Source organism: Lathyrus oleraceus, chromosome 1 (genome assembly GCF_024323335.1).
Source record: "Lathyrus oleraceus cultivar Zhongwan6 chromosome 1, CAAS_Psat_ZW6_1.0, whole genome shotgun sequence".
Taxonomy (NCBI): Eukaryota; Viridiplantae; Streptophyta; class Magnoliopsida; order Fabales; family Fabaceae; genus Lathyrus; species Lathyrus oleraceus.
Genome location: NC_066579.1, coordinates 346,962,112 through 346,974,601, shown reverse-complemented (window position 1 = coordinate 346,974,601; position 12,490 = coordinate 346,962,112). Strand labels below are relative to the sequence as shown.

At 43.7% G+C, this 12,490-nt stretch overlaps 1 pseudogene; it reads right to left on the bottom strand.

The window, feature by feature from the left end:
- Nucleotides 1-323: 323 nt before the first annotated feature.
- Nucleotides 324-2,798, bottom strand: LOC127106166 (protein NRT1/ PTR FAMILY 7.3-like; annotated as a pseudogene).
- Nucleotides 2,799-12,490: the final 9,692 nt, after the last annotated feature.

The window sequence follows — 12,490 nt, the reverse complement described above, 5'->3', positions numbered from 1 at the left end:
TTTCAATTCCGCCCCCCTTACTGATTTTCTCTCCCTCTCTATTTATGTTCTCCTGATTAGGGTTTCCAAGGGGGTCTTTGATGTTCAAAAGAGTATCTCTGCAAAGCACTTTGGATGTTCAGAAATTGGATTGACCTCTTTGATGCTAGGTTCGAAAATGGTAATCTGAACCTTCGTACTTTCTTTTTTTGAATTTGTCTCAATTCCTCTTTTGGATTACTGGTGGAATTTTACCGCCTTGCTGAGTGTTTACGTTTTTTACTGCAGTGAATTTCTATTGCCACTATGAGGTTTATGCTGCAATAGTCCTTGCTTCTTCGGTGTTACCGGTTCGTCTGAATTTCAATAAGCAATGCCTCTTTGTTCAAAAATCTGAGAAAACAAGTCGCACAAAGTGTCTAAATTGGTTGTTGTGGCTCACTTGTGATCTTGATACTGTTACAAATTAGGTCTGCTACCTGATGTTGCTTACTGTTTTTTTTGCAGGTTATGGTTCATGGTAATTTGGTGAGAGAAATATTAGTTAAGAATGTATCTTAATAATTCTGGCTGACTCATTCCTTTGTCTTGACTAGTCAAAGGTACAACGGATTGGAGATTCTCTGCACGGGTTGATTTTGATCGGAAGAATGGAATTGATGGAGAAGTATCATTTCTGCTGTGAAGAAAACGAGTCTGTGTCGGGGCCTCGCCTCCAGGTTCAACAGCTGCGGCAGGGATGACATCCATAACACATTGCATTATCTTAGGTCCCCTAGAGCCCAAAACATTCAGATCATATGAGCCATGCACGATGGGATAGTCGCCTGTAGGAACTCTTGGAGACACTTGCTTGAGACTAACTAGCTTGGTCGAACGAGACTTTGCAACTTTGGCTCCATAAAATGGAGGGTGTGCATCATACACGGTAAATTTGGTGCCCAGAAAGTTTGATCTTAATTTCCCAACATAGGTGCTACTACCTCTTGATACATCATCAAGGTTTAGAGATATGATATAGTCAGTGTGGGTTGCACGCCGACACTTGCGTGCAGCAAGAAGGAATTTACCGTCATCAGTTGAGGCTTGGTTTAAACAGAGAAAAAGATAATATGTTTGACAGTTAAGATTTCATTTGATATAGCACCGAATGAGAGAGTCCCATTTGTTGCCATCCGATTGCAGGAGTCTCTGACTGAACCGCGTGATATTGAATGAGATTCATGATACTCGCATATGATGAATGGATGCAGTAACAGGTCTGATGCAGAAGGTGTTAAATCTGGTTCCTTGTGAAAGCATTTCAGCAAAAAGTCCTTCGCCTCAGCAGACAGTTGTTCAGGTATTGGTTAACTCCCCTTGGTAGCTTGGTCATGAGCAAATGGAGGTTAATTGGTGAAGGGTTGTAATTTGGAAACACTTGAACGGTTGTGATCTGTTTTAGCCTTGTCAGTACAGTCATTTGCAATGCCATTTGCAGGTTCAGGTTGGTTGATTTGTTTGGCATGTGGAGCAGCAGGGCTTAAATGCAAGACCTGTTTGATGTAAATGAGGTTTTGTACCAGCTGGATGAATCAAAATCAAAGGCGAGGTAGTCATGATCAAGGTTGACTTATCCATCAGTTCATGCTTTTTGATGATGAAATATTATAATGCATCCTTGCCCTGTGTCTGCTTGAGGTTCAAGGCAATGTTAACTGATTTTACATGTTGTTGTTGCTGCTGATGCAGGTTGAGCACTACAATGGTTTTGCTAGCAGGATAATGCATAAATCTTGACTGAAGTATGTCATGTCACACATTTGGATTCATCAGTTCCTTTTGGCATGATGTCGTTGCTCCATGTTTAGCACTTTGGTTCTGGTTTGGGTATGTTTCTTGGTAGGTTTATGTGTGTTGTATTCTTCTAACACGAGTATCATCATCTCTCTGAATACCATAGAAGCCTTCTCCAATTGAGTGTACTTGAGATTTCACTTTCCTCAAGAAGGACACAATTACTTGTGTAAACTTAGAGAAAGGGTTTCCAAAACTCTTATAGTGTCTATATCGAAGAGTTCCACTCAACAACAACAAAGGAAACACAGGCACAACCAGTACATATCCAAAATCCCATCACCCAATGTCCTGTAATCGCTATGTAAGCCAACACAGTCTCAGCAATCAGTGATCCCAAATTCAATGCTACGTAAAAGTAGCCATAAATTAAGGTCTTTGATCTTTGTTCATCAGGTTCTTCTTCATCAAATTGATCAGCACCAAGAGTTGGTAATGCAGGGTCAGAAACTCCACTTCCTAGGGCTATTAGGTATATTGATATGTAAAATAATGGAAACTGATTTTGAATATCTGATTCACATGGCACTCCGTTTTGTTCACAACCATGAGGTTTCAGGAAAAAAGAAGAAGTGAGCTGACAGGGATAACATCACCAAGCCTAAGATGAAAACAAGCTGGAATATGATGCAAGTGAGATATCTTCCCAAGTATGAGTCACTAAGAAAAGCTCCAATTAAAGAGAAGAAATAAGTGGTTTCCATCCATATGCTAAATATGCTTGCTGCCTCAACATTAGTTTGTTTCAATACTAATTTTGAGAAGAGAACCAAATTTGCTTCAACTCCAGAGAAAGCCAATGCAATCAGTCCTTGATTCACTAACAACAACAATGCACTCCTCCATCCACCAGTCCTAGCCTTCAAAGCAAGTTTTCCATAAAAATCAATGGATCCATCTCCTGTGCAAGAATTGATACACTTCTCCTCATGCTTGTAAACTTCAATAACCTGAGAGCTAGAATCTTCTCCGTTTCCGTCCATTGTTCGTCAAAGACTGCACTAGATAGGGTTTAGGGAATTTGGGTTGACTTTGGTCAAAGTTGACCAAAAAGTCAATTGTTGACCAAAGTCAACAATTGGTCAAAATTGTCAAGACTTGTACCCCCCCCCCCTTTTTTTTTATGTAGAATCAAATGTGATTGTTTAGAATGATGTGAAATGAATTGAAATGGTTTGAAATTTGATTTGAAATTGTTTTTTTTCTTAAAAGGATTTTTATGACTTGAAGGCTTGACTTTGGAAAAGAACATAACTTGACTGGCAATATATGTTAACAAGGCCATGAAATGATGGTATAATATTAGGATTTGAAAGGGATATTCATGAATCAAGTGGCATGATTGGCAATTGGCTTGTGACACAAGAAGGTTGGTTGTTTGGATGACCAAGACCATATGTGCATTAACAATCACATGAACAACACCATGACTTTGGACCAAGACCAATCCTCATATAAGACCAAAGTAAGGTTAGGCCAAGCATGCTAAACAAAAATAAAAACATAAAAAATTCAAGACCAAAATCGGGGTATGACAGTTGCCCCTATTTAAGCGTCTTCAACTAGAGAATATGAAGCAAGACGTTCTTCATATGATCATAGTGAGATGGTTAAATACTAAGAAGACCCGGATTTTGATCCTGAATCTTTATGAAATAATTAACAATGCCTGTCAGAATCGGCAAAGAAGCAATCTCAAAAGAAGAATCCGTCTGGTACGGTGAAAATCGGCTTGAGTACCGAAACAGAAAGTTGACCTGGATACCAAAATAAATGGTAACACAGGAATACCTATGGCTCGAACGCCGCACATTAGTCTGAACACTAAGCATCGGAATATGAGAGTATCAATGTTGGTCTGATCACCGGAAATCTGGTCTGAACACCACTTCGATCTGGAAATCGGAAAACTGGCCTGAATGCCACAAGTACTTCGACCTGATCGTCGGAAACTTCTTCGATCTGAAAATCGGAAAAAACTGGCCTGAATGCCATAAGTTGCATCGACCTGAATGTCGGAAACTTCTTCGACCTGAAAATCGGAAACTGGCCTGAATGCCACTTCGGTTTGGATACCGGAAACTGGCCTGAATGCCACAAGTTGCATCGACCTGAATGTCGGAAACTTCTTCGATCTGAATATCGGAAACTGGCCTGAATGCCACTTCGGTCTGGATACCGGAAACTGGCCTGAATGCCACAAGTTGCATCGACCTGAATGCCGGAAACTTCTTCGATCTGAATATCGGAAAAAACTGGCCTGAATGCCACTTCGGTCTGGAAATCGGAAACTGGCCTGAATGCCACTTCGGTCTGGATACCGGAAATTGGCCTGAATGCCACAAGTTGCATCGACCTGAATGTCGGAATCTTCTTCGATCTGAAAATCGGAAACTGGCCTGAATGCCACTTCGGTCTGAATACCGGAAAATTGGCCTGAATGCCACTTCGGTCTGAATACCGGAAAAAACTGGCCTGAATGCCACTTCGGTCTGGATACCGGAAACTGGCCTGAATGCCACAAGTTGCATCGACCTGAATGTCGGAAACTTCTTCGATCTGAAAATCGGAAACTAGCCTGAATGCCACTTCGGTCTGAATACTGGAAAAAAACTGGCCTGAATGCCACTTCGGTCTGGATACCGGAAAAAACTGGCCTGAATGCCACTTCGGTCTGAATACCGGAAAAAACTGGCCTGAATGCCACTTCGGTCTGGATACCGGAAAACTTCATGCCTGTCAGCATCGGCAGAAATAGGGAAAATGATAATTGAGGCGGCACGTGGGCCAACGACCCATGCTGGGGATAATAAGTCATGAACAACCTTCAGTCTGAGCACTGGAAACAAACTTTTGGCTTGTCACTTGGGCTGCCGAGAATGTTTTATGCTTACATGCGTATGTTTGAATTTTTCAATGGCGTAATGCTCCATGAGAATGGAAATGCTACGCGATTTGGGAGGATGCAATGCAATATGATTCTACATGCAGGGATGCGAAATGCTGGGGAAAATGCCAAGCCGAAGCAAGGAATCCTGTCGGGGAAATGACCGGCCGCGCAGTGTTCTGACGATAACGAAATACCGAGACTCTGACTGGGGAGAGAATGGCACTGCCCACCTGTTGTTGGGGGAAGTGGTAGTGGTTCTGGCAACCATAATCTACGAGAGATGACTCAGCAGGGGGGAGCAAACACCGATACGGTACCGAGGTTATGTTTCAAGGCAAGAGATCATCGATCTGGCATTGGGATCATCGATCTCGCATCGAATTCTGAGGATCAACTACTTCTGCTGGGAGGATACGGTCTGGCACTGTCAACTCCGCTGGGGATATACAGTCTGGCACTGTCAACTCCGCTGGGGATATACAGTCTGGCACTGTTAACTCTACTAGGGAGTGTATAGTCTGAAACAAACGCTTGGGGAGTACAGTGGTGAGAACCTGCTGGGAATTGAAGAATCCAACACTCTGATCAGCTCTGCAGGGATAAGACACCGGATTCGTCTGTTGGCGGCTTCACTGGGGAAGATATTCACGATCATCTGCAGGGGATTTTAAGGAAATGCCCCGAGGGTATCTGTTCTGAATAGACGATCCAAAGCACTTAAAATTTACAGCAATTTTAAATGTTTATTAAGCATGTACCTGTAAAGCCCTTATGTGTCATGATGCAATGTTTATCAAAAATTCGGACGTCATTTTTGCAAACAAAACAGTAAAATGAAAATGAAAACAGAGATATACTGAGTAACATGATTTTATTGATTGAATGGCCTCTGAATAGGCATTTACATCAGGAAGCAATCCCTGGAAAGAGGTAATTGCACAAAAGATAAAATATAAATTAATCTAATGGCAATGTGAAATGGATTTCTATTGGGTTCCAATTCTGCTATGACCCGCTCGTCTTCAAGATCTTCCAGATGATCAGCCTTCTGAAAAGGTGATTAGATTGTTTTCTTCCTTTTGAAAGTTTCCAGTCATCGACACAAGATGAGATTCAGAACTAACTCAGAACGCAGTCATTCGCTTAATCCCTAACTTTTGCCTGGATCGCCCTTTCGGGTTTTCAATCCACCGGGATACCCATTTTTGCCTAAGTTGCCTTTTCAGGTTTTCAACTTACCGGGTGTATAATCTTTTAGTTTTAGTCCCTAACTTTTGCCCGAACCTTTTTCATTTTCTTGGTTCGTCGGGATGCCCATTTTTTTTTGCCTGGACTGTTCTTTTTACCGTCCAGCGGGTTTATTTTATGCGAAGTATTTTTTAACTGCGTCTGAGTTTACCGGGGAAGTGAAGTCTTCACCATCCATCCTTGCAAGCATTAAGGCCCCACCATCGAAAACCTTGGTGACGATATACGGTCCCTCATAGTTAGGAGTCCACTTGCCCCTGTGATCTGTCTGAGGAGGAAGGATCCTTTTCAACACTAAATCTCCAACTTGGAAACATCGAGGACGCACTTTCTGGTCAAAGGCTCTCTTCATCCGACCCTAATACAACTGCCCATGACAAATGGCTGCCATTCGCTTCTCTTCGATAAAACTCAACTCATTGAACCTTGTCCGAATCCATTCAGCTTCATCTAGCTTGACATCCAACAGGACTCTTAGAGAAGGAATCTCCACTTCAACAGGTAGGACTGCTTCCATACCATACACAAGGGAGTAAGGGGTTGCCCCGGTCGATGTACGTACTGAAGTACGGTACCCATGCAAGGCGAAGGGTAGCATCTCATGCCAATCTCTGTACGTAACGACCATCTTTTGCACAATCTTCTTTATGTTCTTATTTGCTTCCTCAACAGCACCGTTCATCTTAGGACGATAAGGGGAAGAATTGTGATGCTGAATGCTGAAGTTCTGACACAACTCCTTCATCATTTTGTTATTGAGATTGGAACCATTATCAGTAATGATTCTCTCGGGAATCCCATAACGACAAATGATTTCCTTCTTAATGAAATGGGCAACCACATGTCTGGTGACATTCGCGAACGACGCTGCTTCGACCCACTTGGTGAAATAGTCGATGGCAACAAGGATGAAGCGATGCCCATTGGAAGCAGTCGACTCAATCTTTCCAATCATGTCAATGCCCCACATTGCAAACGGCCACGGCGAAGACATCACATTCAGAGGATTCGGCGGTACATGCACCTTATCAGCATAAATCTGGCATTTATGACACTTCCGAGCATACTTGAAACAATCTGATTCCATGGTCATCCAGTAATAACCCGCCCTTAACAATTTCTTAGCCATTGCATGTCCGCCGGCATGAGTACCGAAGGAGCCTTCATGAACTTCCTGCATTAACATGTTCGCCTCGTGTTTATCCACGCATCTGAGCAAAACCATGTCGAAGTTCCTCTTATACAGCACATTGTCTTTGTTCAAGAAGAAACTACCTGCCAATCTTCTCAAAGTCTTTCTGTCATTGTTGGATGCCCCTGCAGGGTACTCTTGATTCTTCAGAAAGCATTTGATGTCGTGATACCAGGGCTTGTCATCGACTACCAATTCAGCAGCAAACACATACGCGGCCCTATCAAGGCGCATAACATCGATCCTAGGAGCATGGTTCCACCGACCCACCTTGATCATGGAGGATAGAGTAGCAAGAGCATCTGCCATCTGGTTCTCATCACGAGGTATATGATACAGCTTTACTGTTGTGAAGAAAGTCAACAGTCTTCTCGTGTAATCTCTATAGGGGACCAGAGTGGGCTGGAGATTATTCCAATCACCATTCACTTGATTGATCACTAGAGCTGAATCTCCGAAGATGTCAAGAGTCTTGATTCTCAAATCAATGGCTTGCTCAATACCCAAGATACAGGCCTCGTACTCAGCTTCATTATTGGTGCACTCGAAAGTCAGACGAGCGGTGAAAGGCATGTGGGCACCTTTCGGAGTAGTAATGACAACGCCAATTCCACTTCCTTTGGCGTTGACGGCCCCATCAAACAATAAAGTCCACTTTTCGTTTGGATCAGGTCCCTCCTCAACAACTGGCTCTTCACAGTCTTTCATCTTGAGGAACATGATGTCTTCATCTGGAAAATCAAACTTCATCGGCTCATAATCATCAATCGGCTGCTGAGCAAGATAGTCTGACAGAATACTCCCTTTGATGGCTTTCTGGGATGTATACTGGATATCATACTCTGTCAATACCATTTACCAACGAGCAACCCTTCCGGTGAGAGCTGGCTTCTCGAATATATACTTGACTGGATCCATCCTGGAGATCAGTAAGGTTGTGTGAGTCAGCATGTATTGTCTCAATCGCTTAGCAGCCCATGCAAGTGCACAACATGTCTTTTCAAGCATTGAGTATCTCGACTCGCAATCTATGAACTTCTTACTCAAGTAGTAGACGACATGCTCTTTTCTACCTGTCTCGTCGTGTTGACCGAGAACACAACCCATAGAATTGTCAAGTACTGTCAAGTACATAATCAGCGGTCTCCCTGAGACTGGAGGCATAAGGATAGGAGGATTCTGTAAATACTCTTTTATCTTTTCAAAAGCCCTTTGACAATCGTCATTCCAACTGATAGCCTGATCTTTCCTCAGCAATTTGAAAATTGGCTCACACGTGGCTGTTAGGTGAGAGATGAACCTTGCAATGTAGTTCAACCTCCCTAAGAAACCACGGACTTGCTTCTCTGTTCTTGGCTCAAGCATTTCTTGTATTGCTTTCACTTTGTCAGGATCCACCTCAATCCCTTTTCCGCTAACAATAAAACCCAGCAATTTTCCAGATCTCACCCCGAAAGTGCACTTGTTCGGATTAAGCCTCAGCTTGAATTTCCTTAAACGCTCAAACAGCTTCTGCAGATTCACTAGATGTTCTTCTTCTGTCTGAGATTTGGCAATCATATCGTCCACATAAACCTCGATTTCATGATGAATCATATCATGGAATAGAGTCACCATAGCTCGTTGATACGTTGCCCCAGCGTTTTTCAGACCAAACGGCATCACCTTGTAGCAGAAGGTGCCCCATGGGGTTATGAAAGTTGTCTTCTCCATGTCTTCTGGTGCCATCTTGATTTGGTTATAGCCAGAAAAGCCATCCATGAAGGAGAATACCGAGAACTGAGCTGTGTTATCCACCAAAACGTCGATGTGAGGTAATGGGAAATCATCTTTAGGGCTAGCTCTGTTCAGATCCCGGTAGTCGACACACATCCGTACCTTTCCATCCTTCTTAGGTACTGGGACGATATTTGCAACCCATGGCGGATAATTGGTAACTGCTAGAAACCCTGCATCCAACTGTTTTTGCACTTCTTCCTTTATCTTGACAGCCATCTCTGGTCTTGTTCTTCTGAGCTTCTGCTTGACCGGAGGACAACCCTCCTTGAGAGGTAAACAGTGTACCACAATGTCTGTGTCAAGCCCTGGCATATCCTGATAAGACCAAGCAAAAACGTCAACATACTCTTGCAACAGTTCAATCAACCCCTTCTTCACATCATCTTCCAAAGCAGCCCCTATCTTGATTTCTTTCTTGACGTCCTCGGTGCCAAGATGAATCACTTCAGTAGACTCTTGATGCGGTTGAATGACCCTTTCCTCCTGTTTTAACAGCCTGGCAAGTTCTTCAGGGAGTTCACAGTCTTCATCACCCTCTTCTTCAGCTTGGAAGATTGGATTTTCGAAGTCGAAGCGAGCCATAGCAGAATCGTTATCAATAGGATCCGGTGATGTGCATCTGCATGAGTGATGGTATGTGCTTATGAGTGTGAACAGTGAGTGAAAACTAAACAAAACATTGCCAAATATTTTTATTCTTTTGAAATTTTGAAAACTGTAAAAATAGAAAAACAGTGAACAAGATTTTGAATGCAAAAGACGTCCTTCATTTATGATAAACAATGCAGGTATTCACATAGATGAGCCCTACAATGAGTCATTACGCCCTGGGCGGAACGTAAGACTTGGACATGCATGAATAAAACAAAGAAAAATTACTCCTCTAGAAGAGTGACTTGGACAATTTCCTCGGAAGACCAATTGTTGATGACTTCACCCGGGATCCTCGGACGCACCCAGTTGTCGATGTCGCAATCACTATCCCCATCTTCATCGTTGATCGCCGAGATCTGGCCATATTGGATGATGCCAGCACTGGAGAAAGTAATCGGCCCCTGACGAGTCTGAAGTGCTGAAGTTGTAGAAGTCAGCGCTGGTTGATACCCAATCCCGAACTTGTCGTCTTTCATTGGTAACTCCAACAGACGTCCCCAACCGGGAGCGACACCTGAATCCACCAAAGCCTGTGCCTGCTTGAAGGATGAGATAGAGGCACCTGCTCTAAACTCTTCCACCGGAGCTGCGTCCTTGATCTGAACTGACTCAAAAGCCTGACAGAGAGTCTCTTGAATTTCACCTTCTACCTCTACGTACTTGAAGGTAGACAGGTTACTTACCAGTATGTCCTCCTCACCACAGACGGTGACAATTCTTCCATTGACTGGGAACTTGATCTTCTGATGCAGTGTTGAGGAGACTGCCCCAGCATTGTGGATCCAAGGACGACCCAGAAGGCAACTGTACGAGGGACTGATATCCATCACATAGAATACGGTGTTGAAGGTTTGTGATCCAATCTGAATTGGCAATTCTACCTCTCCAAACACCGACCTCTTAGAACCATCGAAGGCTCTCACCATGAGATCGGAAGGTTTCAAGATCAAACCTTCTACTTCTAACCTTGACAGGGCTCTCTTGGGTAACACATTGAGAGAGGAACCTGTATCCACCAGCACATGAGATAACACGGTGTCTTTGCATTCCATTGAGATATCCAAAGCCTTGTTATGATTGCGTCCAGCCGGTGTTAAGTCAGAATCAGTAAAACCTAGCCCGTTGCTTGCATGAACATTTGCAATGATCCCCTCTAGCTGGTTTACTAAGATCTCCTGAGGCACATATGCAGCATTAAGGACCTTCAGAAGTGCCTCCCTGTGTGCCTCTGAACACAACAGGAGTGAGAGAATGGATATCTTAGACGGCGTCTGAATCAACTGATCGACTACTTTGTAGTCGCTTTTCTTTATAATTCTTAAGAGCTCGTCCACATCCTTCGCAAAAGTGGGCTCAAAACCAGCTTGGGGTGCAGAGGTACCCTCATTCACGACTTGCTTGCCTTTGGCCTTAGCCGCGGCATCAACACTATCAGCTTGGGTAACTGGTGGTGAGAACAGTCTACCACTCCTGGTGAATCGCCCGATCCCACCAACATTTTCCACTGCGGGACCTTCAACTTCAAGTTCAGACTTTTGACCCTCTTCTACCTTCAAAGGTCGTTCCACCCCATGATCGTGTGTGTATACACTCCCCCCATAATGCCACGGAACGGCCCTTTCACTGGTGAAAGGTAAAGGACCAGGGGTTGTGATTGTCATAGCGGCCGGTCGCACTGGTGGCACTGGTTGCGCTTCTGGCACACTGATCTGATTAGTCGGGTAAAAGATGGTGATAGTAGCGACATCATAGTCATACTCGGGAATTTCATTCATTGAAACAAAAACATCCGGAACACCGGAATCAAGTTCAGTTACATCAAGATCAGACACATTGTTTGGTATATCAGCAACAACATTTGAAAAATTAAATACATCAATGGGAAATACACAATCAGCAGGAACAACATCTGTGAATTCTTCAACAGCATCTTCAAACACCTCTTCAACTACCCCTTCAGCAAACTCTTTGATAGACAAGTCTTCAACTTGGAGGGTACCATTTGTCGCATTACGCGAAAAACCGGCGGGAAAAGAAAGAAACAACAGAGCCGCCACCGTGCGTTATTTATCCCAAAAGAGGGAAAGGAAACGCTCAGAGTAAACCTAGGAAAGAACATGGTCTCGCGACCAAAGAGGATGGGTTCGGGAGTCGGTTATGCGAAGGGAAGGTATTAGCACCCCTACGCATCCGTAGTACTCTACGGGATCCACGCACAAAAGGAAGGAAAATGGTTGCTAAAACACTGCTCACACACACACACACTGGCTGAAAGAGACAAAAGAAACTGACTGAGACTGACTCGGCAGGATATCGCATCCTGGGCCTACTTAGTCTATCAGGCATAGACATCAGAGTCGAAGTAGTTCGGACTGGGGAAACGACACATGCTCGCTAGGATGTCGCATCCTATGCATACGTATCTTCTCGGACGAGAGAAGAATCAGAGCATTCGTAGCTCGGCTGACACGCACACAAACACAAACAAGGCAAAGGCAAACGTGGAGCCTGAATGCCAATCACTGGACTTACATCAGCATCCGAACCAAAACACACACACTGGAAAACATTTGTTGAGTCGAAAACAAATAAGAGTGCAAATAATTGGATAAAAGCTCAAATTGATGTGATGGAATGGTAGTCTGCAAAGGGCGAGACTCCATAGATCTGTACAAGTTTGAAATCGGTGATATATATTGGAGAGGGCTACATTGAACATAATGACCTTTCCTCTACCATTCCGAATTTTCGATGTATTCGGAGCTTCAGTTGACGACGAATCGAGAACCCCTGACGGATGACAGATATAGAGCACAGTCTTGTCAAGATGCAGTTACTTGCCAAATCCCTAATTTTGCCTAGATTGCCCCAGTGTGAGGTGCTCAATCTAGCGGGATGCAAATTCTTTTTTC